This window comes from Triticum aestivum, chromosome 7B, assembly GCF_018294505.1.
Source record: "Triticum aestivum cultivar Chinese Spring chromosome 7B, IWGSC CS RefSeq v2.1, whole genome shotgun sequence".
NCBI classification, from domain to species: Eukaryota; Viridiplantae; Streptophyta; class Magnoliopsida; order Poales; family Poaceae; genus Triticum; species Triticum aestivum.
Genome location: NC_057813.1, coordinates 644198220 through 644226027, shown reverse-complemented (window position 1 = coordinate 644226027; position 27808 = coordinate 644198220).

Sequence of the window (27808 nt, the reverse complement as noted above, 5' to 3'; positions counted from 1 at the left end):
TCTAGTATATTTTGTTGCATATATATGATTGTACATCCTCTTCATGAACATGCATCTCTAACAGGTACCTAGTTTCTTGATGGCGAGATGGAATTGCTATGTCGTGTACAAAGGGAAGGTTCCGGGGGTGTACAACGAGTGGCATGAGTGTCAGGCGCAAGTGAATGGGTTCACGGGCGCCAGCCATAAAGGCTTCAAAAGCAGACAAGAAGGAGAAGCTAGTTACTTGAGGTTCACGCTAGCGCGAGAGAGGACTCGTAACCACCACCTCGTGTACTACATAGTTCCGCTCTCACTCATAGTGATAGCTCTTCTTGCGTATACATTTGTTTAGATGGATGACGTTGTTGTAGTTGCAAGTATTCAAGACTTGCATGTATCGCTATTTTCGAGATGATGACATGATACCACTTTGTGTTGGATGATGATTATGATGAGACTATTTGTATGTATATGCTACGATTACATTTGTGGTCTCGCGGGCATTTGTATGTGTATCATGATGACATTTCTATGTGCTAAAGATTCTTCTATAAAGCCTGTTCAAATACAAAACAAATATGCCGAAAAAAACAAAAAACTACTTAAATTAGCAGTAGCGAGTGTATAAAAGTTAACAGCAGCGCCGCGATAGCAGTAGCGCGTCCAGGGAAAGCGTGCTAGAGCTACTAGCAGTAGCGAGCATCCGCTAACCGCGTTGCTGCTACACTTGTGTGGTAGTAGCGCCGGTGAGCCTGCACTACTGCTATGTGTTAGCTGTAGCGCCTTATTAGTAGTGCCGCTACCCGCGCTACTGATACACCTAAAACCCGCGCTGCTGCTAGCCTTTTCCCTAGTAGTGATGGATAGAGGGGCCGACGGGGGGGGGGAGAGATAGCACGAGAAATGAGGGTGGTATCGAGAGAGAGACGAATATGACATCACGACAAGAGATTCCATTCCCTTGAGTGTGTATATGCTAGGGGGAGGGAATAGAGGCACCAGGAGAACTTTTCTGTGTGTGTGTGGTGTTTGTGTTGGTATGTGTGGGTGTGAGAAGATAATGAGACGTGGGGGCAGAGGGTGTGTCACCGCGTGAGGTCCAGTGGGTCGAGGTGAGGCCCTTTGTTCGGTTCCGTCCTGTGCCACATTGGTCGGCCCATGACACATTTAGGAAGACCCATGGATGACTAGTCGTACAAGACAAAGATAGCAGAATTGTGAAGGACTCTGTGTCCACTGACAAAGCCGGCTAGGATTTGTAACCCTAGGTTCTCGGACTAAGGTAACCCCTCTATCTTTTATATTACTATTCATCCAACCTAACTTTAAGGGGCATCCTACAGAATGCTCTGCTAGAATCATACTCGTCGATTAGGAAGAGAGGTGTGAGATAATGCGTGAGAGATAGGTGTAAAGATAATGTGCGTACATGAGACACGTAGGCAGGTCCATGTATATAGAAACGGCGATGAGGATTGTGCGTGTGTATGCTTGCGAGAAGAACAGTGCTTGTGATAAAGGTTAGTGAAAACAGTTGTAAATGGTTACGAGAGGGAGGGAGGGTTATATCTAGAGAATGTGTGTGAGAAAGACACCTCGGGAGAGATTGTGTGAGCATGTGTGAGAGACCACCGATGGAGAGTGAAACTATACGTAAAAGACTGCTCTACACATTGATTAAAGATATAAATTGTATCCAAATATTAGGATGGGATCATGATATTTGCAATTCGCGTAAGGAGCGGTCATTGATCCATCAGACATCTAGATTCTATAGAATTTGAGCATGTCTATGTTATTATTCGACACAATTGATCCACATAGTTAGTATTTTGAACTCCAGACAATGCATCACTTTAGCAATCGAATATAAACGTGAGTATAGTTCATGTTGTGTGTGTAAAGCACATTATACATACGAAAGTTACACAATGGACATTTATAAATAGCTACCTATGAACTAGTATATATTTGAATTCAACCTAAGTTGGTTTAAAAAATAGAATTCAACATGAAGTCCATTCAATTATCTGAATTTGATATCATGGCATTTGTAAACCATACCTAAACTATGGGGGTACCAATCTTTGCTCTAATTTTGTACATAATAACATATGTAGTCATGTACAAAATAGATTCAAATTTAGCTCCTCCATTCCAAAATAATCGTAGTTATAGGATTTTCAAGTGTCAAAATTCAAAAGGAAGCGGATAATTTAATGAGGTTTTCAAACATACAAGGTCAAATATAAAGTTGTCTATTTAGGTCAATCCTCATAGTTCAAGATTACTCTAAACGTGAATGCTTGTGTTTCAAAATTTCGAACGAAGCGCCAAAAGAGCCTCTACTTGCCCGAAACCGCGTGAGACCAATGTTTGGTAGTACAAGGAAATTACTTTTCTAATAACTCCGACCTATGAAACCTACCGGCCCGACGTCCAAAGGTCTAAACCGGGGTAGGTTTGTAGCTTCATCTAGACGCCACGCAACCGCCTCCGAAAAACATTCATACACAATGGTCGCCTAAGCACACCTGCGCGCGGCCGAAATCGCTCCAGCCCACTATTTGGGACACCTGGGATTACCATCCTACCCCCGACCCGCAGTAGGTCCAAAATTTAAGAGGGGGGCAAAGTTTGTACTTTCCCCAAATTTCAAACAAGTGTGTCCCATCTTCTGTTCAAAAAAGCCAAAAACAAGCGCGTCCTAGACCGAAACATGGTTCCCCCCCCACCCGTCTGATTCCCCATTCGTACTCTGTGGGCGCCAAAACTACCTCTCCACTAGCCGCGAAACCCCGGCGTCCTCCGTCCGCCACCCCATCCCACCCATCAACCGCCGCCCTCCTCCATCACGCCGGAGCCGATACCCCGACGTCGTCATCCACCACAACCTCAACCGCAACGCCCTCCACGGCTAGTAGTTGAAGCCGAGGCCGAGGCGTCCGTACCCGAGCCAGTTCAACCACGCCGTCCTGCGCCTCATTACTACCACTCCAACATCGCCACCCTCCACCGCACTGGAGCTGTTCCTGCTACGCCGTCCTTCGCCGCCTCGGATCTGCTTCCCCTCCGCCGACATACAGCCACGGCAACACAGTCAACAATTTGGCCATGGGTTCATCCAAGCTTGCACCCTCCAGAACATCGGTTTCCCCGGTAAAAACAAGAAGATCGGCGTGACATGTGGAGGTGACCACACCGGCAACCAAAGAAGGTACTCCTCTTCCCTTATTCGTGCAAATCTTACGTCTCTGCTTGCACGGTATTCATCCCACAGAAGACACTAGTTGGCCGCTTCTTATTGATACTAGATGTTCCTAGTAACTCGCCATGCACAAGGTTTCTCCTCATATAGTATTTCACCTTAGCTAGAGTTCCGTCGCCGCCTTGAATTTCAATTTCTGGCCAGTTGATTCCCAATTAACGGATGCATTCCCCGGCGTAACAGGCCTAGTACGACTATTACACCGGGGAAGCAGCGCCTTGGTGTTTATCTTAGGGGCGTCTGCGGCCTAGAGCTACTGGCGCCCGATCTGGAGGTCGGCCGGGATTAAAGGGATGGCTTGGGGGCGCTGCCAAGCACAGCGGTGGTGTGAGGTCGATGGGAGGGCGGGGCGGCGGAGGCACGGGTCTGGGCCGGTGGTCGCTCGCGGTTCGTGAAAGATCGTCAATAGTGACTGGCGGGAGGTAGACGAAGGCCATCTGCCCGTTACTTATAGATTAGACGGTTCATTAAAAAATCGACAGGCCTATTTATTTTCAGTCGACTGTTATCTTAGATATGACCACATGTGGTGGTGTGCTGGAGGAGTACCTGCATTTCCTGTGCTCATATATTACAAAATCATACGGAGTATAATCTAATTTTTTTTTGCCATGCAATGTTGTAGAGCTATCATATATCTCCTGTCATTTATTTTTAAGCCACCTGCTATCTGCTACTTTTACAGTGCACTAGTTCTGCACACACTTTACCCATACTCTCACTATTGTGTTTTTATGCAAGGGTATTTCAGACTCTCCTGCTGAAAGAGAAGCAGCAAAGAAAAGAGAGAAGTCGCTCCAGCTTGGTATACAGGTAGGCAAGACACGTTACAACGCTATAAAGGGTGCAGTGTCAGTAGATGGAGACGGTAAACGTAGCTCTGTAGTTGATGACCTCGCTCGCAATGAACCACCATCCCAGGTGCTTGCTTTAACTTCACGGTGTCATATGTGGTTGCATGTTGGTGTCTAGCTTGTATTCAAAAGGCCGAAGTCGGTCTTTATTAAGATAAGGAAAGATATTTTTTTACATGAACCACCATCCCGTGAGCACTAGAAGACAAATAGCTAGTCAGGGCACTGGCCGAGCCAGTGACAAGCCCAGCAAAGACAGGCATCACCTGGAAGCCAACTAAAAAGCCGTGATGGTGGCGAAGCAGCCCGCCTCCCACCAGGCTCTCAGGTCCTAGATGATCATGTTCACCACTCCAGCCGGATGTCTAGCTTGTATTGCTTCCAATTTGGTTAAATTGCATCTGCTTAGCTTACACATTATACCTTTGGATATGACATGCCTTTCTGTTTTTGGTACATACTAGTACATCTGTGTATTAACCATGTTCTTACATCAAACTAATGTTCTTGTGGATCCCTCATCAATCACTTATGACGAGGCAGGCAGGCAAGGGGACTACTCCTCATTTAAAGAATGCAGCGTCAGCCTCCCGACATGATTCTCAAGAAACAGAAATGCTAGATGAAGATAGTGAACGTAGCTCTGTAGTTGATTACAGCATTTCCCCTACACTAGCATTGCAAGTGCTTGCTCTAACTTGGCAGCATGATATGTGGTTGCATGTTGCATATGGTGTCTAGATTGTAATTCTTCTAACCTGGTTAAACTGCATGTGCTAGTCTGCTTAGCTTATACTCCTGTAAATGTGACATTATACCTGTTAATGTGACATGCCTTCCTGTATTTAGTACATAGTACATCTATCTATTAAGCATGTCCTTACATAAAACTATTGTTTTTTTTGTATCCCGCGTCAATCAATATGATGAGACACCTTTAGTATATGCAGTACGATATTAGTTCCATATTTCATATGATTTATAGCATGCGCTGCTTCTAATTTTTTGAAATTCCATTTATGATGGGACACTTTTAACTTGGCAGTCATATTGGTTGCATCTTTCATGTGGTGTCTAGCTTGCATTGCTTCTTATTTGCTGGAATAGTTTCTGCTTAGTTTACACAAACAGTTGTGAACATGCCATGCCGTCCTGTTTTTCGTACATATTCCATCCTGGTATCATGTGTTTGCCTTACATCAAAGTAGTGATTGTCAGTATCATGCATGAATGAGTTCTGAAGAGAGAATTTTATTGATTTTTCTTGTCGGTTTTACTTGACAATTCAAAATCAATAAAGCGGAAGGAAGTTAGCAAGGCAGCGGATAAAGGTGCTCCTTCCAAACGGAGGGCCTCTACAGTTTCTACTCCTCCACACCCCTAAGATGATTTCCAAGACAACACATGCATAGACACTCAACAAAGCTGTGTTTATGATGAGCACGTCTCCCCTAGTGAAGCATCACTGGTGCTCCCTCTAACTTGGCACTGTTATATGTGGTTGCATGTTATGTGTGATGTCTAGCTTGTATTGCTTCTAATTTTGTTGAATTCCATCTGCTTACTTTACACATTATACTTGAATAAGACACGTGTTCCTGTTTCTAGAACATACAATATCTGTCTATCACACCATGTTCTTACATCAAATTACTACTGTTGTGTAACCTGCAACAATCACTTATCATAAGACATGTTTGACTTCGGAGTGTGATATAGGTTACATCTCACATTCTTTTCTAGCTTGTACTACTAATTTGTTGAAATGGCACTTATGACGAGACAGTTTTAACTTGGTAGAGTGATATTATTTGCATCTTTCATATGGTGTCTAGCTTTCATTGCTTCTAATTTGTTGAAATGCCTTCTCCTTAGTTTACACATCATAAGCTGTGAATATGCAATGCTGTGAATATGCAATGGCACTAATGACGAGAGACCTCTAACATGGTAGTGTGATGTTGTTTGCATCTTGCATATGATTTATTTCTTGTACTGCTTCACATTTGTTTAAACGCCATTTATGCTGAGACACTGTTAACTTGGCAGAGCGATATTTGTAGCATCTTTCATATGGTGTCTACCTTCCATTGCATTGCTTCTAATTTGTGAAATGTCTTCTTCTTAGTTTACACATCATAGTTCTGGTTATCTCTTTCGTCCTATTTTTCATACATATTACATCCTCCTATCATGTGGTTGTCTAACATCAAAGTTTTATTCATCTGCATCACGCATCAATTTGTTCTGAAGAACTAAATTTTATTCGTTTTTCTTGTCGGCTTGACTTAACATGGCACAGAGAACGAGGAAGAAATAGAGAATGGCAGGGAATGAGAAGTGGATGAATCATGTAGATTCTGCTGGTACTGATGGTGCAATAGAAGGTGAAAGTCCAGCGGAAAATTCTACAAACGCGGCATCCCATGCTACACGAACTGCAAAAAAAGCCAAACAGAAACAATAGCTGCCACCAAACAAGCAGAGATAGCCCTAGTTCTTGCAACACCTACCACAGTACTACCAGCTGCGCGACATACTCGTGCATCAACTAAGCTAGCAGCACGTTCCCAAGCTCCCTTGCCACCTGACACTACCTCCCAAGCACTCTTTGACACAAGACGAGTTGGCAATATCAAATGAACCTTGTGAGCTTCAACAGCAAGAAGGTAGTTGCTGGAGTCAAGTTACAGTTGCATACATCTTTATATGTAGTCTCACAGTTTGATGTACACTAACACTTCCTATATTTGTTGTTGGACTAGCACCTAGGCGCAAGAGGAAACAAACGTCAGGGATAATGCTCGGTAGGTTAACTAAATCTAGAGGAGGAAGAATGGATATCCGTTTTGAGCTAGGTTTAAAAAGGCCACGTGATGCTATAGAGTCAGCCAAGTTAGTATCAGAGGCAGCGGTTGCCGTTAGGTGTCATCTACGTATCCTCCCAACATGGATTCAGTACAGGAATGAAAAAGACGAAACCCAGTTCAACACCTTCCTCGACCATTTATCTGTAAGTATGGTTATGTATGGAAACTAGTAATATCGTCTTGCTCTGTCCCATACTTTCTAGGTTGCTGATAATGAGACTGCCATAATTTTCAACAGATGAGGTTCAAGTTGGATAGCCAAGATGATGCAACCAGACAAGCTTGCACCCATGTTTTCAAGTCTGCTCTGCGACAGTATCGGTATAACTTGAGGAAAACTCACTTTGAAGGCAAGGCTAACAGTGAACTTTCCCAAACATCTCCAGTGGAAAATATATCGGATGAAGACTGGAGGGGCCTTGTTAAACACTGGTCTGATTCGAAGTATCAGGTACATTATATATATGTGATCAGATCACATGTTGAAGTCCTATTGACGCATGTGCCACACAAATCTATCTTCTTGTAGGTGAACTGTTCAAAGAACAAGGCCAACCGTACGAAAGTGAAATTCCAACAGACGACAGGATCTCGTAGCTATATTGCACACTGCGAGGCTCTTGTTATTAGCTGCTGTTTCACTCTTTTTGCTGTACCATATTATCAGATCTATATTGACTTGTTCAAAATGCAGAGGAAAGCCCGCAAGGACCAAAAAGTACCTGAACCAAATGCTGTGAAATCTTCAAGGACTGTCACACCAGCAAGAAGAAGGGCATGACTACACCAGTCAAAGCCGCTGTTGTAAGTCCTTAATCCTCATGCCTTTTAACTACTACTTACTCTGACTTGTGCCTTGAACTGCATGGTTTGCAGCCAATGTCTATTACTCTTTTCAATTTTATACACAATTGTCTTAGCGTATCATTGCACCTTACAAGGTTTAAAAGGGAGGAGTGATGTTCCTTTGATCTTGACCCGTAATCTAGTTCCGTGCTGGACTTGCCCACACAACGTTACAATTGCATGTTTGTCTGTTCTCAGTTGTTTTGTGATATGAATGATGTCATACTATGCTTACCGTATTATAAACTTCGTCTCTTTATCCTTAGCCCTCAATACAATGTGAAGAAATAGACAATACATTAGCGATGGTACATGGTCATATGTTTGGAACCTGGTTTTATTATGTACTTTGCAATAAAATACAACTAATATTTTACATGGGTTCACCAGAATAAGTTCTGTATATAGACCAAAGCTATTTTGTTTGGTTTTGCTGCCTCCTTAATATCTTCTGTTCTGGTACTACTAATGTAAAACCTCAACTTTTCAGCGAGCTATGGAAAAAAATGGTGGAACCGCCACCTTCTAAAGATGGCGAGGCAACTATAACCGCAATGTCAGCTCTTGCTGCAGTGGGTCAGTACCTGTCCACTAACAGTGCCAAAAGCACGTTCCTGCGTAATACTGGGTTGGTTGTTAAGGCAATATCATCCAAACTACCTCATGATCAAGATATGCAAGCTCAAAGCAATGTTTTATCTGCGCTCCAGACACAAGTCCATTCCCTAACAGAGGCCCTTTGTGAAACAAGGAGAAACATTGCTCATTGTCGTCAAGCTATGCATGGTTTTGAAACCAGACTATCAGACATTTGCTATGTTGTTCAGGAGCCTAGGGGAAATGAAGGCGAGGGTTATGGTGTTCCATCGGACAATACAGCATGAAAACGTAATAGTCGGGTCAAATGAACTGAGCTTCTGAACTTCTGGTGGTGCATTTATCTGCTAGACTGTTAAGTTTTATGCCAACCTTCCTTTTGTTATATAGTTGTAATTTGTTTTGGTGTGATACAAAATTTATTCTTAATGTGTAGCCACCGGCTGAAGAAAACAGCAAGCCATTTTTGTATAGTGTAGGGTGTTCCCTATATTTGCACTGGTGGCGATCTTTGATGCCGAGTGGATGTAATCTGTGCAATTGCCTTAATAGCCTAACGTTAGTTTGGGCCTTATTTATTTCCTAGTCTTCTTTTTCCCTGGTTTGCTAGTGGCCGAAACTACCCATGGGCCATATACGGGCCGTAGGATCCATGGGTCTCCTATAGGCCGTCGATTAATGGGCCAGTAATCGGTGGGCCTCAGGCCGTCGATAGATGGGCCTTGGGCCATCGGATAAATGGGTCTACATGGGCCGTAATCGGGCGTAATTGGTATCGGCCCAGCATGGTAACGGGCCGTTAACAGGTCGTAGGACTGCAAAAGCTTAATTCTATCACAGGCATAACGGGTCGTTAATGGGCCAGAATATAGGACAAGCTGGCCAGAAACGGGCCGACTCTTGCCATGGGCCGAATTTGGCCCGTTAGGGTAATAGGCCAGTAACGGGCTGACTCTTGCCATGGGCCGAATTTTGCCCATTTGGGGAACATGCCAGTAACGGGCCGACTCTTTCCATGGGCCGAATTTGGCCCATTAGGGGAACAGGCCAGTAACAGGCCGGAAGTAATCGAGGGCCGAAAAGGAGCCCAAGAACGTATGGGCTGTCAATAGGCCGAAATCTAACACAGGCTGGAAACGGCCCATGTAAATCACGGGCCGTTAATGGGTACAAAGAAAATTACTGTTCATTATGGGCTAGAGTCACCATGGGCCTATAAAGGGCCAAAAGATACGAAGGCCTCATATGGGCCGAAAGACGTCGTGGGCTATACATGGGCCAAAAGTGAAATGGGCTGGTGTTATATTCGACGAGTCACATGACGTTGTTGGGCCGATTTCCTTTAGTGCCTAACGGGCCGTAAAATGGTCTATTTGCAAAGAGACCATTAACAGGCTTTTCATGGGCCAGCCCGTTAACTTTTGACCAAGTCAAATGGGCTGGCTTTGTAAGCTAAATGGGCCAGTGGTGGGCCATGGCACGTGTCGACATATCATAGGCGCCTATCTGACCCACTGACGAGCTGACACGTGTTTCATCCGGCCAAGAAGAATTTTACACGTGGAAATTTCCCATTGGTCGAGGCTGTTAACGGGTTATCGAATCCAAAACCCGACCCAATAGCTTAACAGTGTTCCATTAAGATGGATGCCACGTGTAGGTCACCCTTGATGAAAGCACTTCTGTGACACGCAATTTATCGTCATGGAAGTGGACACTTCCGTGATGATAATTTTGGTAATGTCATGGGACACTTCTACGATAGCACAGGTATGACTATCTTGATTCTGTCATAAATTTGTCATAGATGTACATGCATGACAAAAAACGCGACCTACTGTGACAAACACGTATCATCACGGAAGTGTATTTTTTTGTAGTGGCCGTTGCGTGTTCCTCTGCGCGTGAAGAGCGCTCTGTGATTCCGCTAACGGTGATGACGCCACGTGGACCAGGCATCTTTAGTGTAAGGTAGCCATAGTGCGGCAATGCATTGAAGCGGGCGAAGGCCGCTCTTCCAAGCAATGCGTGATAGCCACTTTGGAAGGGTGCGATGGTGAAGAGTAGTTCTTCGCTTCAGGAGTTACCTGGGGAGCCGAATGTTACTTCTAGCACGATGGAGCCCCTCCCGTGGGCGTCAACGCCTGGTATCACCCCTTCAAAGGTGGTGTTTCTTTGGCTAATTCTGGATGGGTTTATCCCCATTCTGCGGACAGTGTCCTCGTATATTAAACTGAGACTACTGCCGCTGTCCATTAGGACGCTGGTGAGACGGTATCCGTCGATTATTGGGTCAAGAACCAAGGCATGTGATCCTCCGTGACGAATACTAGTTCAGCCGTCCATGTGATCGAAAGTGATCGGACGAGACATCCAGTGGTCATATGTGAGTAAGATGGGCTCTACATCGTGCGCGTCTCTGGGCACGCGTTCATGCCTTCTTGTGGATGTGTGAGTCGCATGGATCATGTTTACCTGTTTTAACCTCTAGAGGAAAAAATTTCTGTCCCCAGTGTTCGGCTGGCGAGGTTCATCCTCGTCTTCACTTGGTGTTTCCCTCCCCTTGTGTGCGGCATTTAATTTGTCGGCCTGCTTGAAAACTTAGCACTCTCTATGCGTGTGGTTTGCAGGTTTCTCCGGGGTGCCATGAATTTGGCATAGTCTGTCCAGGACTCTGTTCAGACCGGACGGTCCCTCTTTACTGCCTTTAAATGGCTTCTTTTGCTGATCAGGTTGAGAGCCCCTGAATCCGGCATTGACCGTTGTGTTATCCGGGCTCTCTTCCTTTTTTGGCGTATGTGTTTATTACGTCGTGGCTTCCCGTTGCCATCCCTTATTTCGGATGTGTTGGGGTCGCTGGTGCCTTTACGGGCTAACCAGCTATCTTCACCCACGCAAAAGCGGGTCATAAGGCCTGTTAAGGCTGCCATTGTCCTTGGCTTTTCTTGGCCGAGGTGCCGGGCGAGCCATTCATCGCAGATGCTGTGTTTGAATGTTGCTAAGGCTTCAGCGTCCGGACAGTCGACTATTTGATTCTTTTTAGTGAGGAATCTGTTCCAAAGCTTGCGGGCGGACTCTCCGGTTTGTTGGATTATGTGACTTAGATCATCTGCATCCAGGGGCCGGACATAAGTCCCTTGGAAGTTAGCCCTGAAAGTGTCCTCGAGTTCCTCCCAACTCCCGATTAAATTTTTGGGGAGGCTTTTCAACCAGTGTCGAGCTGGTCCCTTCAACTTGAGGGGAAGGTATTTGATGGCCTGGAGGTCATCCCCACGAGCCATGTGAATATGCAGGATAAAATCCTCGATCCAGACCCTTGGGTCTGTCATTCCGTCGTATGCCTCTATTTTCACAGGTTTAAAGCCTTGTGGGAATTCATGGTCCAGTACTTCTTCGGTGAAGCACAGGGGGTGAGCATCCCCTCTATATCTGGGCGCGTTGTGGCATGTAGTCGACTGTTGGTGTGTCAGATGCTTATTCTGAACTGGTATTTGGCTTGTCTGAGCGTTTGGGTGACCATAGTCCCTCGCCGGGGTGTGTCCTTTAGATCCGTAGATGGACCTGGCTGCACCGGCCTTCTTATCCAGCTTCTCACGTAGATCGTGCATGGTGTCAGTAGCCGCTCTATTGTGGTTGTGAAGTGGTATGTTTGGTCTCCTGGTCGTATTATTCTTTTGTGGAACGGCCTCGTCGTTGAATTCTGGTAGTAGCTTGTGTTTTGGATAGCTTTTTGTATGGCGATCGTCGCCATATCTTTCTTCAGTGTCTAGCACTTTATTCCATCTGCGACTGAGCTTTTCCTGTGCATTTTTAAGCCGTTGTTTCTGCTTCTTTAGACTTCTTGCTGTGGCCATAAGCTTTCGGTGGAGGTTGTCTCGTTCCACTCGTTGGTCCAGAATGTTGAATGCATCATTGTTCGGACTGTGTTCCTATTTTGGGGAAGTTTCATGAGCTCGTCCCTCCGGATCATTGTGATTGGTTATTTGCTCCGAACTCAGTTTGGCGTGACCTGGCTCGTCCTGCTCCATCGCTGGGTCCATGTGGTCGTTACTGCTTTCGGGGTTTACTGGTATATCGATCCTTCTTGCGCTCTTGTCGCTATTTTTACTGTTGCTGGACTTTGAGCGGCGTCTGCGCCGCCGTTTTGGCTTTTTCCCGGGTGTTTTATCTTCCGGATTATCGTTGTCGTCCTTCTTGGGTGTATCCACCATGTATATATCGTGTGACAAGGTAGTAGTCCCGCGCCCCAGAGATTCTGGAGCTTCTCCTGCATCGTTGTCCATATTGTCGATGTCTTCGGAGTCGAAGTCAAGAACGTCGGTTAAATCATCGATCGTGGCGATGAAGTGGGTGGTGGGTGGGCAACGAATTCCTTCGTCGCCTGCTTCCCACTCATGCCAGACAAAGTTCAGCCCAGAGCCTCCTGACAAAGAGAGAGACTTTAATGAGTTCGGCATGTCGCCAAAGGGCGAGTGCTAGAAGATGTCATCCGCGGTAAACTCCATTACCGGAGCCCAACCTGGTTTGACTGGCTCGAGGGTATGCGGACCGGAACCAACAGCCGGATACGAGTCCGGGGGCCCGGGGTTACTGGCCTCCACAGAGGTGAGACCTGTGTTCGACTCCACCGCCGATGAGTATGTGGCCTGCGGGGCGGGGTCTACCCTTCCGTCCTTGGGCGACGCAACCTGTTCCCGATTTAGATCTGGGGCTGATGCAGGGGTGATGTCCCGAGCATTGTCCGACAGTAGGTCTAGGCCGTGCTTGTCGTGACTGTCTGGCGCTCCTGGCACAGGGCCGAATCCGTCGAAGATCAAGTCTCCGCGGATATCCGCCGTGTAGTTCAAGTTTCGAAACCTGATCTGGTGGCCAGGGCCATAGCTGTCGATCTGCTCTAGATGACCAAGCAAATTGGCCCGCAGTGCGAAGCCGCCGAACACAAAGATCTGTTCACGGAGAAAAGTCTCACCCTGGACCGTGTTATTGGCGATTGAACACACCATCAAGCCTCAAAGCGACGACACAGAGGAACTCTCAACGAAAGCACCAATGTCGGTGTCAAAACCGCCGGATCTCGGGTAGGGGGCCCCGATCTGTGCGTCTTAGGCTGATGGTAACAGGAAGCAAGGGACACAATGTTTACCCAGGTTCGGGCCCTCTCGATGGAGGTAAAACCCTACTTCCTGCTTGATTAATATTGAAGATATGAGTAGTACAAGAGTAGATCTACCACGAGATCGTAGAGGCTAAACCCTAAGAGCTAGCCTATGATGGTATGATTGTAATTGTGATCGTCCTTCTAAGGACCATCCTCTCCGGTTTATATAGACACCAGAGAGGGCTAGGGTTTACATGGAGTCAGTTACAAGGAAGGAAATATAATATCCGGATCGCCAAGCTTGTCTTCCACGCAAAGGAGAGTCCCATCCGGACACGGGCCAAAGTCTTGAGTCTTGTATCTTCATGCTTCAATAGTCCGGACGATGTATATAGTCCGGCTGTCCGGATACCCCCTAATCCAGGACTCCCTCACCTGCCATGATCCAGGTTTGCGTGCATGACTTGTGCTTGGTCTAACACATATGCCATGCCGACGTTGAGTGCCAGGATTTCAAGAACTTCCTCGAGGACGAAAGACTGAAATTCGTTATTGTAGACTTTAGGAATGACATGGATGTCCTGGGTCAGATAGGCCTCGTTGTAGGCAACCCCTTCGACCTCCAGAAGAATCGGCTGCTGCCCTCCCATGGTCAGCCTTCAGTGCTGACCCTGGCAGGAGCCATCGTTCATCCTTCATACGGTAAACTGGCGAAACCTCCGCACACGTTTCATCGTCATGCATGGCACTGGAATGTACTAGCTATAGACCACATTCACTATGCTACAATGGATGGCTACCTTTGTTTCAATATCTACAAGGGTTGGATGAAGAGCAAGAGCCAAGTGTGTGGTTCAAGCAAAGAAGTATCGGCCAAGAGGAAGAGGGACAAGGACGAAGTCAAGGACGTGGACGAGGACTCCGAGTAAGGTGGCAGTGTCGTTGCTCATGGTGGTTCTAATGCAGTGTCTACCGGATTATTTGCTTAGTTTAATTTCAGGTGTGCTTAGTTTAATTTCAGGGGTGTGTTGTGTTGAGCCCCAGCAGAACTATGTTATGTTTCTTCTCATTACTTTAACTCTTCAGTACGTACATACTAGTATTTCTTACATTTCATCTTTTAGTTGGTATAGTACTACTGTACAAAAGTATACATTTTTTGAAAGGCCAGAGGGTAGGGCAGTCTAGCTTGGTCGTTTTCAAGAGAGGCGAGGGCCTTTGTGATTTGACGGCTCATTACTGCTGGAAGGCGGGCCCTTGTGATTTAACTGCTCGTATAAATGTGCCAATGACCTGAGGAGGAGCAAAGAACCGTGCGGTATACTCAAGTTTTCCACTGGAGTAGTACTACGACGGAGGAGCACGAAACACGGCAGCCCAGTGCAATATGGCGATAAAAATGATCTAATTTGCTAGTCATCTCATTGTTAGCATTGTTCTATTCATGCCTCACAGAGAACATGACACGTGCGGCGAAATACCCGAAGCAAAAGAAGAAACACAGGAGCAAAAGAAGAAGGAAGATTATCACCCCAAATGATCTAATTCATCATAGAGTCGTAACTGCTTCTTCATCGCCTCCACGACCTCCATCTCCTTGCCCGTCTCCTCCGCCATCTTCATTCTGTCTATGACGCGGGATTTCTCGACGCGAGCCTTCATCATCTGTTCCACGGCCGCATTACGTACCTTGACAGCAGTCGGGTGCTTGATGCGGAGCTTCACCAGCTCCTCCTTCCGTTCCATGACGAGGGCCTGCAGCATCTTCATCGAGGAACTACTATTCTCATGCAGTTTCTTCCAGACGGCGTTCTTCTCCATCAGCATGTCGAGCTCGTGGCAGAGCTTCGCCTTGTCCTCCTGAAGTTGCAGGAATTCGCCGGTCGCCTTCTTCTCCGAGGCAATGCTCTTCTTCAGCAGCATCACCAAGCCAGCGGTCAACTCCCCCTGCTTACTGAGATCAGCGGGCATGTCATCGAGGCTCTCCTTCAGCAACTCCACCAAGCCATGGATGAACTCCTTCTTCTTATTGAGGTGCTTATTGAGCTGATCGGGCATGCCGTCGAGGGATAACGACTCCAGCACCGCCAGCTCGGCATGTTCGCCTCCGTGGCTAGGGCACTCCTGGGAGCCATCGCCTGCCCGTGAGAGATCTTTCGAGGTCTCTGCGTGGCGGCGAGCCCTCTCTTTTTTTCTGTAGCCTTGGTGCCGCTCCCTTGTTACGAGTAGTTCTCGACCTAGAGCTCTGCTCATCCGGCCATGGCAAGGACGGACGAAGAAGAAGCACTGATGAGGAGGAAAGGTAGAGTAATTTTCGGTTAGGTAGTTCCCCTTTTTATAACCTAAGTACTAGCACTAGTACTAATACCTGCATAATGGGAACACGTCAGGTTTGGTACGTACTAGTAGGTGTGAGCAGGCTTGCACTTAATTGTAGCACTAGTACTTTCCAATGTGATGGGGACAAGGTAAAAATTAATTGATGGTTCTGGTTTCGAGGCCCGAAACGGCTCCCGATGTGTTTAGTGGAACATAAATTTCAAGTAGACTACACTGCTCAAATGCGTAAATATTATGTTACTGTCAAAAATTGGCACAAAATACGAAGGAGACCAATGCAAGTACTAGTAGCAACCCATGATTTAACTACTCGCATGCGCGCAGTGGAGTAGTAATGTCTTTCTTCCGCCCTCACGTCCACTCAATTTGCATGTGCTATATTATTTGACCATCAATGAAGTGAAGGACTTTACACGTGTCAAATTATCACATGGGGTGGATCTTGGTACAAAATTGCGTCCGCCCGTGTACCTGCGTGTGCGTGCAAGGGAATGAGTGCGTGCGTGGCATTTGTGCACATATTCGCTTCGTGCATGTACCACCGTTGTGGCCCTGGGAGGACGAGTACATTCTTCTGGAACCAGCAGCACGTCATTGTGATCAATCCACACAAGGAGGTCGCGACAACGCCTCCACATGTGCCACATGGCTTCATGAACTGTAAGAGAGATACTATGTAGCGTGCCATCGGAATTATAATTTACGTGTTTTGCACATGCTCGAAGTACCAGAAAGGTATACGTGCATTGCACCCATTAGATTTTGCAACCAAATTATGAATAAATACCACACTATAGCATGTAAGCTCTAAGTCATATATGCCTGATGTAGACCTTCGTTTAATTCTTATAGTTCATATCATTCAAAATCCATTAGTTTTTATAAAAAAGCTAGGGCCTCTTGGACTCATAGGATTTCCAAAACGCGGGAATAGGAAAAACATGGGATTATAGTGGAATGTCATCTTGAATCCTACATGATTGTCCGAGTGTTTGATTGTGCATAGAAAAAACGCAGAATTCTTTCAGAGAGGTTTGAGTGGATGGGATGTTTCCTATGAAATCTAGTGCAAATGAATCATATGGAAAAATTCCTATGGTTTACAATCCTACGAATCAAACAACCAAGATAGGAACATTTCCTAAGGATTAGAATCCTCCAAAATTCCTTTGAGAATCCTTTGAATCAAAGAAGCCCTTAATCTATTTTATGATTCATGGAATTGTGTGTTGTAAAGCATAAAGTAGAAACAAATAATGGCAATTCAACTAGAAAAAAAGTTTGGGCAGTTATGATACGGAAGATTCTAGAACAAAGGAGAACCACTGTTGTTTTGAGATTTGTGCATTATGCTTAAGTTCAACCATGGAATCTGCTAGATTGTACACGTGGCAAATCCGGTGGGGGCTAGAAGATGGTGAGAGGGGCCGAGTGGAGGGAGACTATGAAGGAGTGCACAAGTGTGAGATCGATATTTAGAGAGAGGGGTGAGAACATGCGTTGTTGCGCGCAGTGGCGGAGCCATGAAAAAATGAGCTAGGGGGCCAAGCATTGCTAATCCTTTACGAGGAGGACCAATTCATCAACTTAAACCATTTTTACCAGCAATTGTCTAATGATCACATTCATATTAGCCTCGATATATGGTGATGTTATGGGGGCAGGGCCCTTGCTGCCCCCTATCTTCGCCATTGTGCGCGCGTCTGAGAGATGAAGCGCAAGGCATGGATGATGAGAGGTCGATGTTGGATATATAATTAATGTGGGTGTATCAGCTATATATGTAATCCTATATAGAGAGGTATAGATTGATCGATGTGGACGTGGGAAAGAGGGTGAGACCTCACTAGATATATAGATTGATCGGTTTGTGTGGAAAACTATGAAAGACCTAGCTATATACACACACACATAGAGGAACATTGATCGTTGTGCATGCACGTTAGAGATAAAGAATGTCTGATATGATAGAGAGGGGGATGTGTGTGTGTGTGTGTGTGCCTTCATGGGAGACCGGCCTGAAGAAAAATATTGTATGTGTGTGATGGATAATGCCGACTGGTAGTGTGTGTGCATGCATGCACGAGAGAAAGTTAGTGGTACAATTATAAAGAGAAGACGACTGTGTGGGTGTAAAAGACTAGGTGAGGTCATAATCAATGTAAAGTTGAATTCAAATATTTGAATAAGAGATCATGATGTTTGAAACCCATGCATGCATGAATATAACGGAGATCTTTGTGGTGTGATTTGGAAACGAGCATGTTGTAATGTATACACATTGAACAAGGTCGGACTGATTTAAATTTGAGATACCGATGGCAGACATCGTTTGGCCACATTGCATCCGTGCATGGACACACTATTCTAATTGGAGATGATGGGTGGCTTTCGCATCACATATCTATGTCTATACCCCTATATATATATATATATTATTTTATATTTTTTATATAGTGCGCGGGTAACTTTAACTTTGAAAGATGTTCGTTGGATGAGGCCAATCAGATGGTGCAGAGATGGCAAATTTGAGCACTACTGGGCGTTGGATATCATCTAGATTCCACCAGAGTTTGCTACATGTACAATCTAGAAGACTTCTTGGTTGAACTTAAGCAGAATGCACAAACCTCAAAACACAAGCGCTTCTTCTTTGCTCTAGAATCTTCCGTATCAGAATTGCCCAAATGTTTTTCTACATGATTTGCCATTATTTGCTTTTTACTTTATGCCTTACAACGCACAATTCCATGAATCTTAAAATAGATTAGCTCTCTTATAAAAACTAGATGATTTTGAATGAAATGAACTATAAGAATTAAACGAACATCTACATCATGCATATATGACTCAAAGCTTACATGCTATAATGTGGTATTTATTCATAATTTGGTTGCCAAATCTCATGCGTGCAATGCACGTGTACCTTACTAGTCTAAATGGTATTTGCGTATGTGTTATGCGTGTTAAACACATTGTAGATAGTATATCATACATGGTTTAGATTCCGAACATATAGCTAGAGCATACATCTACTATGATTTGAATTCAACACAAAATGGATACATATATTTGAATTTGAGATCGTATGTACATGTAGTTTGTATTTATATAGGAATTTACTTCTCCTATATTCATGTCATGTGTTGTGAAGATAATATTTAGATGGTTGTATAACTAACCCGAGTACAATCCCATTCAAACAGGGAAAATGTACTCAAATTTAGTCCATATGCTAGACAACACACATTGTTTTTTTATTGTTGAGGGAAGTGCAAATTGTTTTGGTGCAGTACACATTATATTTGTTGTCCAGATTTTTTTAGTTTTTTTGTTGTATTTGAATGCATTTCTAGTAATATAGTAAAACGGGATATGGCTCTCTCAAGTAATGAGGTGCGAATTGTCTTTTTTGGGTACACGTTAAGCTTGTTCTCCCGAAATTTCAAGCCGCGCCTTGTTATATCGAAATTTCAAGCCAGCGTCTCTGTCTATCGTGCTGCGAAACTCCCGCCTCTTCAACCCGCGCCTTGTTACCCTTAAATATTTAAGTTATATCTTTGTCTCGTTGTGCTTCAACAACTCCCTCCATCTCAACCCGCGCCTTGCTATTCCAAAATTACAATGCGCGCGAAAACTCCCACCTCCTGTGAAATCCCGACACGTGAAATGCCCGTGGTACCCCTGAACCGAAAGAACCACCTCAAATCGGTGGGGGTACTTTCATAACTTACCCCACATTTCATACAAGCGCGTCCCTAAGCCATGGTTCCCCACTCCCATCCCATCCGCCCACCCATTCGTACACCGAGGTCGCGAAAACCCGTGAAGCCCCACACCGTTCTCTGTCTGCCACCCAACCGGAGCCTCTTCCCAACAACATCATCCACAGCAACACCTCGACGTCCCTCATCCATCGTACCGGATGAGAATCCATCATCGATATGGTCATCCCGCCGGTTCAGCCACCCCGTCCTCCACCTCCAAGGAGCTGCCCCAATGTCCCCCTTGTCTTTCGCGACACCTCCATTCCCACACCACCGTCTTCACCTGCACCACCGTAAGAGCAGCATCATCACCGTTTCCTTGGATGAAGTTGCGGCCTATGTTGGGGAACGCTGCGGAAAATTAAAATTTTTCCTACGGTTTCACCAAGATTCATCTATGAGTTCATCTAAGCAACGAGTCAAGGGAGTGAGTTTGCATCTACATACCACTTGTAGATCGCGTACGGAAGCGTTTGAGGGAACGGTGATGATGGAGTCGTACTCGTCGTGATTCAGATCACCGATGACCAAGTGCTGAACGGACAGCACCTCCGCGTTCAACACACGTGCAGTACGGGCGACGTCTCCTCCTTCTTGATCCAGCAAGGGGAAAGGAGAGGTTGAGGAAGAAGGCTTCAGCAGCAGCACGACGGCGTGATGATGGTGGAGAGGCAGTACTCCGACAGGGCTTCGCCAAGCACACAACGGAGGAGGAGAGGTGTTGGGGAGGGGAGGGGCTGCGCCTTGGCTTGGGGTGTTCAGCCCTCCCCTCACCCCTCTATTTATAGGGGAAGGGGCAAGGGGGGGCGGCCCCTCTAGATGGGATCTAGAGGGGGGGCGGCGGCCAGGAAGGGGGGACTTGCCCCCCAAGCAAAGGGGGCGCCCCCTCTAGGGTTCCCCCCCCCCCAACCCTAGACGCATGGGCCCAAGGGGGGGCGTGCCCAGCCCTCCAGGGGCTGGCTCCTGCCCCACGCGGCCCTTGTGGCCCCCCCGGGAGGGGTGGCCCCTCCCGGTGGACCCCCGGAACCCCTCCGGTGGCCCCGGTACAATACCGATATGCCCCCGAAACCTTCCGGTGTCCGTATGTCAACTTCCCATATATAAATCTTTACCTCCGGACCATTCTGGAACTCCTCGTGATGTCCGGGATCTCATCCGGGACTCCGAACAACTTCCAGTAATCACATACAAGTCTTCCTAATAACCCTAGCGTCGCCGAACCTTAAGTGTGTAGACCCTACGGGTTCGGGCGACACGCAGACATGACCGAGACGGCTCTCCGGTCAATAACCAACAGCGGGATCTGGATACCCATGTTGGCTCCCACATGCTCCTCGATGATGTCATCGGATGAACCACGATGTCGAGGATTCAATCAACCCCGTATGCAATTCCCTTTGTCAGTCGGTATGTTACTTGCCCGAGACTCAATCGTCGGTATCCCAATACCTCGTTCAGTCTCGTTACCGGCAAGTCACTTTACTCGTACCGTAATGCATGATCCCGTGACCAAACACTTGGTCACTTTGAGCTCATTATGATGATGCACTACCGAGTGGGCCCAGTGATACCTCTCCGTCATACGGAGTGACAAATCCCAGTCTCGATCCGTGTCAACCCAACAGACACTTTCGGAGATACCTGTAATGCACCTTTATAGTCACCCAGTTACGTTGTGACGTTTGGTACACCCAAAGCACTCCTACGGTATCCGGGAGTTACACGATCTCATGGTCTAAGGAAGAGATACTTGACATTGGAAAAGCTCTAGCAAAACGAACTACACGATCTTGTGCTATGCTTAGGATTGGGTCTTGTCCATCACATCATTCTCCTAATGATGTGATCCCATTGTCAACGACATCTAATGTCCATAGTCAGGAAACCATGACTATCTGTTGACCAACGAGCTAGTCAACTAGAGGCTTACTAGGGACGTATCATAGTCTATGTATTCACACGTGTATTACGATTTCCGGATAATACAATTATAGCATGAATAAAAGACAATTATCATGAACAAGGAAATATAATAATAATTCTTTTATTTTTGCCTCTAGGGCATATTTCCAACAGTCTCCCACTTGCACTAGAGTCAATAATCTAGTTACATTGTGATGAATCGGACACCCATAGAATTCTGGTGTTGATCATGTTTTGCTCGCGAGAGAGGTTTAGTCAACGGATCTGCGACATTCAGATCCGTGTGTACTTTGCAAATATCTATGTCTCCATCTTGAACATTTTCACAGATGGATTTGAAACGACGCTTGATGTGCCTGGTCTTCTTGTGAAACCTGGGCTCCTTGGCAAGGGCAATAGCTCCAGTGTTATCACAGAAGAGTTTGATGGCCCCGACGCATTGGGTATGACTCCTAGGTCGGTGATGAACTCCTTCACCCAAATAGCTTCATGCGCTGCCTCCGAGGCTGCCATGTACTCCGCTTCACATGTAGATCCCGCCACGACGCTCTGCTTGCAGCTGCACCAGCTTACTGCTCCACCATTCAACATATACACGTATCCGGTTTGTGACTTAGAGTCATCCAGATCTGTGTCGAAGCTAGCGTCGATGTAACCCTTTACGACAAGCTCTTCGTCACCTCCATAAATGAGAAACATGTCCTTTGTCCTTTTCAGGTACTTCAGGATATTCTTGACCGCTGTCCAGTGTTCCTTGCCGGGATTACTTTGGTACCTTCCTACCAAACTTACGGCAAGGTTTACATCAGGTCTGGTACACAGCATGGCATACATAATAGATCCTATGGCTGAAGCATAGGGGATGACACTCATCTCTTATTTATCTTTTGCCGTGGTCGGGCATTGAGCCGAGCTCAATCTCACACCTTGCAATACAGGCAAGAACCCTTTCTTGGACTGATCCATTTTGAACTTCTTCAAAATCTTATCAAGGTATGTGCTTTGTGAAAGACCTATGAGGCGTCTCGATCTATCTCTATAGATCTTGATGCCTAATATATAAGCAGCTTCTCCAAGGTCCTTCATTGAAAAACACTTATTCAAGTAGGCCTTAATGCTGTCCAAAAGTTCTATATCATTTCCCATCAAAAGTATGTCATCTACATATAATATGAGAAATGCTACAGAGCTCCCATTCACTTTCTTGTAAACGCAGGCTTCTACATAAGTCTGCATAAACCCAAACACTTTGATCATCTCATCAAAGTGAATGTTCCAACTCCGAGATGCTTGCACCAGCTCATAAATGGATCGCTGGAGCTTGCATACTTTGTTAGCATTCTTAGGATCGACAAAACCCTCCGGCTGCATCATATACAGTTCTTCCTTAAGATGCCCGTTAAGGAATGCCGTTTTGACGTCCATCTGCCATATCTCATAATCATAGTATGCGGCAATTGCTAACATGATTCGGACGGACTTAAGCTTCGCTGCGGGAGAGAAAGTCTCATCGTAGTCAATCCCTTGAACTTGCCGATAACCCTTAGCAACAAGTCGAGCTTTATAGATGGTGACATTACCATCCGCGTCCGTCTTCTTCTTAAAGATCCATTTGTTTTCTATCGCTCGCCGATCATCGGGCAAGTCAGTCAAAGTCCATGCTTTGTTTTCATACATGGATTCTATCTCGGATTTCATGGCTTCTAGCCATTTGTTGGAATCTGGGCCCACCATTGCTTCTTCATAGTTCGAAGGTTCACCGTTGTCCCACAACATGATTTCCAGGACACGGTTGCCGTACCACTCTGGTGCGGAACGTGTCCTTGTGGACCTTCGAAGTTCAGTAGCAACTTTATCCGAAGTACCTTGATCATTATCATTATTTTCCTCTTCAGTTGGTGTAGGCATCACAGGAACATTTTCCTGAGCTGCACTACTATCCTGTTCAAGAGGTAGTACTTCATCGAGTTCTACTTTCCTCCCACTTACTTCTTTCAAGAGAAACTCTTTTTCCAGAAAGGATCCGTTCTTGGCAACAAAGATCTTGCCCTCGGATCTTAAGTAGAAGGTATACCCAATGGTTTCTTTAGGGTATCCTATGAAGACGCATTTTTCCGACTTGGGTTCGAGCTTTTCAGGTTGAAGTTTCTTGACATAAGCATCGCATCCCCAAACTTTTAGAAACGACAGCTTAGGTTTCTTCCCAAACCATAATTCATACGGTGTCATCTCAACGGATTTAGACGGTGCCCTATTTAAAGTGAATGTAGTTGTCTCTAGAGCGTATCCCCAAAATGATAGCGGTAAATCGGTAAGAGACATCATAGATCGCACCATATCCAATAGAGTGCGATTACGACGTTCGGACACACCGTTTCGCTGAGGTGTTCCAGGCGGCGTGAGTTGTGAAACGATTCCACATTTTCTTAAGTGTGTACCAAATTCGTGACTTAAATATTCTCCTCCACGATCCGATCGTAAGAGTTTTATCTTTCGGTCACGTTGATTCTCTACTTCATTCTGAAATTCCTTGAACTTTTCAAAGATCTCAGACTTGTGTTTCATCAAGTAGACATACCCATATCTACTCAAGTCATCAGTGAGAGTGAGAACATAACGATATCCTCCGCGAGCCTCAACGCTCATTGGACCGCACACATCGGTATGGATGATTTCCAACAAGTTGGTTGCTCGCTCCATTGTTCCGGAGAACGGGGTCTTGGTCATTTTGCCCATGAGGCATGGTTCGCATGTGTCAAATGATTCATAATCAAGAGACTCTAAAAGTCCATCAGCATGGATCTTCTTCATGCGCTTGACACCAATGTGACCAAGGCGGCAGTGCCACAAGTATGTGGGACTATTGTTATCAACCTTACATCTTTTGGTATTCACTCTATGAATATGTGTAACATTACGTTCGAGATTCATTAAGAATAAACCATTGACCATCGGGGCATGACCATAAAACATATCTCTCATATAAATGGAACAACCATTATTCTCGGATTTAAATGAGTAGCCATCTCATATTAAATGAGATCCAGATACAATGTTCATGCTCAAACTTGGCACTAAATAACAATTATTGAGGTTTAAAACTAATCCTGTAGGTAAATGTAGAGGTAGAGTGCCGACGGCGATCACATCGACCTTGGAACCATTCCCGACGCGCATCGTCACCTCGTCCTTCGCCAGTCTCCGCTTATTCCGCAGCTCCTGCTGTGAGTTACAAATGTGAGCAACGGCACCGGTATCAAATACCCAAGAGTTACTATGAGTACTGTTAAGGTACACATCAATTACATGTATATCAAATATACCTTTAGTGTTGCTGGCCTTCTTGTCCGCTAAGTATTTGGGGCAGTTCCGCTTCCAGTGACCCTTCCCCTTGCAATAAAAGCACTCAGTCTCAGGCTTGGGTCCATTCTTTGACTTCTTCCCGGCAACTGGCTTACCGGACGCGGCAACATCTTTTCCGTCCTTCTTGAAGTTCTTCTTACCCTTGCCCTTCTTGAACTTAGTGGTCTTATTGACCATCAACACTTGATGTTCTTTCTTGATTTCAACCTCTGCTGACTTCAGCATTGAAAATACTTCAGGAATGGTCTTCACCATCCCCTGCATATTGTAGTTCATCACAAAGCTCTTGTAGCTCGGTGGGAGCGACTGAAGGATTCTTTCAATGACCGCCTCATCCGGGAGGTTAATGTCCAGCTGGGCCAGGCGGTTGTGCAACCCAGACATTTTGAGTATGTGCTCACTGACAGAACTATTTTCCTCCATCTTACAACTATAGAACTTGTCGGAGACTTCATATCTCTCGACCCAGGCATGAGCTTGGAAAACTAGTTTCAGCTCCTCGAACATCTCATATGCTCCGTGTTGCTCAAAACGCTTTTGGAGCCCCGGTTCTAAGCTGTAAAGCATGCCGCACTGAACGAGGGAGTAATCATCAGCACGAGACTGCCAAACATTCATAATGTCTTGGTTCTCTGGGGCGGGAGCGTCACCTAGCGGTCCTTATAGGACATATTGTTTCCTGGCAGCTATGAGGATGATCCTCAGGTTCCGGACCCAGTCCGTATAGTTGCTGCCATCATCTTTCAGCTTGGTTTTCTCTAGGAACGCATTGAAGTTCATGTTGACATGAGCGTTGGCCATTTGATCTACAAGACATATTTTGCAAAAAGTTTTAGACTAAGTTCATGATAATTAAGTTCATCTAATCAAATTATTTTAATGAACTCCCACTCAGATTAGACATCCCTCTAGTCATCTAAGTGTTACACGATCCGAGTCGACTAGGCCGTGTCCGATCATCACGTGAGACGGACTAGTCATCATCGGTGAACATCTCCATGTTGATCGTATCTTCCATAAGACTCATGTTTGACCTTTTAGTCTCTTGTGTTCCGAGGCCATGTCTGTACATGCTAGGCTTGTCAAGTTAACCCTAAGTGTTCTGCATGTGTAAATCTATCTTACACCCGTTGTATGTGAACGTAAGGACCTATCACACCCGATCATCACGTGGTGCTTCGAAATGAGGAACTTTAGCAACGGTGCACAGTTAGGGGGAACACTTTCTTGAAATTATTATAAGGGATCATCTTATTTACTACCGTCGTTCTAAGTAAACAAGATGCATAAAACATAATAAACATCACATGCAATTATATAAAGTAGTGACATGATATGGCCAATATCATATAGCTCCTTTGATCTTCATCTTCGGGGCTCCATGATCATCTTGTCACCGGCATGACACCATGATCTCCATCATCATGATCTCCATCATCGTGTCTTCATGAAGTTGTCACGCCAACGACTACTTCTACTTCTATGGCTAACGCGTTTAGCAACAAAGTAAAGTAATTTACATGGCGTTCTTCAATGACACGCAGGTCATACAAAAATAAAGACAACTCCTATGGCTCCTGCCGGTTGTCATACTCATCGACATGCAAGTCGTGATTCCTATTACAAGAACATGATCTCATACATCACAATATATCATTCATCATTCATCACAACTTTTGGCCATATCACATCACATGACAATTGCTGCAAAAACAAGTTAGACGTCCTCTAATTGTTGTTGCATCTTTTACGTGGATGCAATTGGGTTCTAGCAAGAACATTTTCTTACCTATGAATAACCACAATGTGATTTTGTCAACTTCTATTTACCCTTCAATAGGACCCTTTTCATCGAATCCGCTTCAACTAAAGTGGGAGAGACAGACACCCGCCAGCCACCTTATGCAACTAGTGCATGTCAGTCGGTGGAACCGGTCTCACGTAAGCGTATGTGTAAGGTTGGTCTGAGCCGCTTCATCCCACAATACCGCTGAAGCAAGATAAGACTAGTAGCGGCAAGCAAGTTGACAAGATCTACACCCACAACAAAATTGTGTTCTACTCGTGCAATAGAGAACTACGTATAGACCTAGCTCATGATGCCACTGTTGGGGAACGATGCGGAAAATTAAAATTTTTCCTACGGTTTCACCAAGATTCATCTATGAGTTCATCTAAGAAACGAGTCAAGGGAGTGAGTTTGCATCTACATACCACTTGTAGATCGCGTACGGAAGTGTTTGAGGGAACGGTGATGATGGAGTCGTACTCGCCGTGATTCAGATCACCGATGACCAAGTGCTGAACGGACAGCACCTCCGCGTTCAACACACGTGCGGTACGGGCGACGTCTCCTCCTTCTTGATCCAGCAAGGGGAAAGGAGAGTTTGAGGAAGAAGGCTCCAGCAGCAGCACGATGGCGTGATGATGGTGGAGAGGCAGTACTCCGACAGGGCTTCGCCAAGCACACAACGGAGGAGGAGAGGTGTTGGGGAGGGGAGGGGCTGTGCCTTGGCTTGGGGTGTTCAGCCCTCCCCTCACCCCTCTATTTATAGGGGAAGGGGCAAGGGGGGCTGACCCCTCTAGATGGGATCTAGAGGGGGGCGGCGGCCAGGGAGGGGGGACTTGCCCCCCAAGCAAAGGGGGCGCCCCCTCTAGGGTTCCCCCCCCCCCAACCCTAGGCGCATGGGCCCAAGGGGGGGGCGCCCAGCCCTCCAGGGGCTAGCTCCTGCCCCACGCGGCCCTTGTGGCCCCCCGGGAGGGGTGGCCCCTCCCTGTGGACCCCCGGAACCCCTCCGGTAGCCCCGGTACAATACCGATATGCCCTCGAAACCTTCCGGTATTCGTATGTCAACTTCCCATATATAAATCTTTACCTTCGGACCATTCCGGAACTCCCC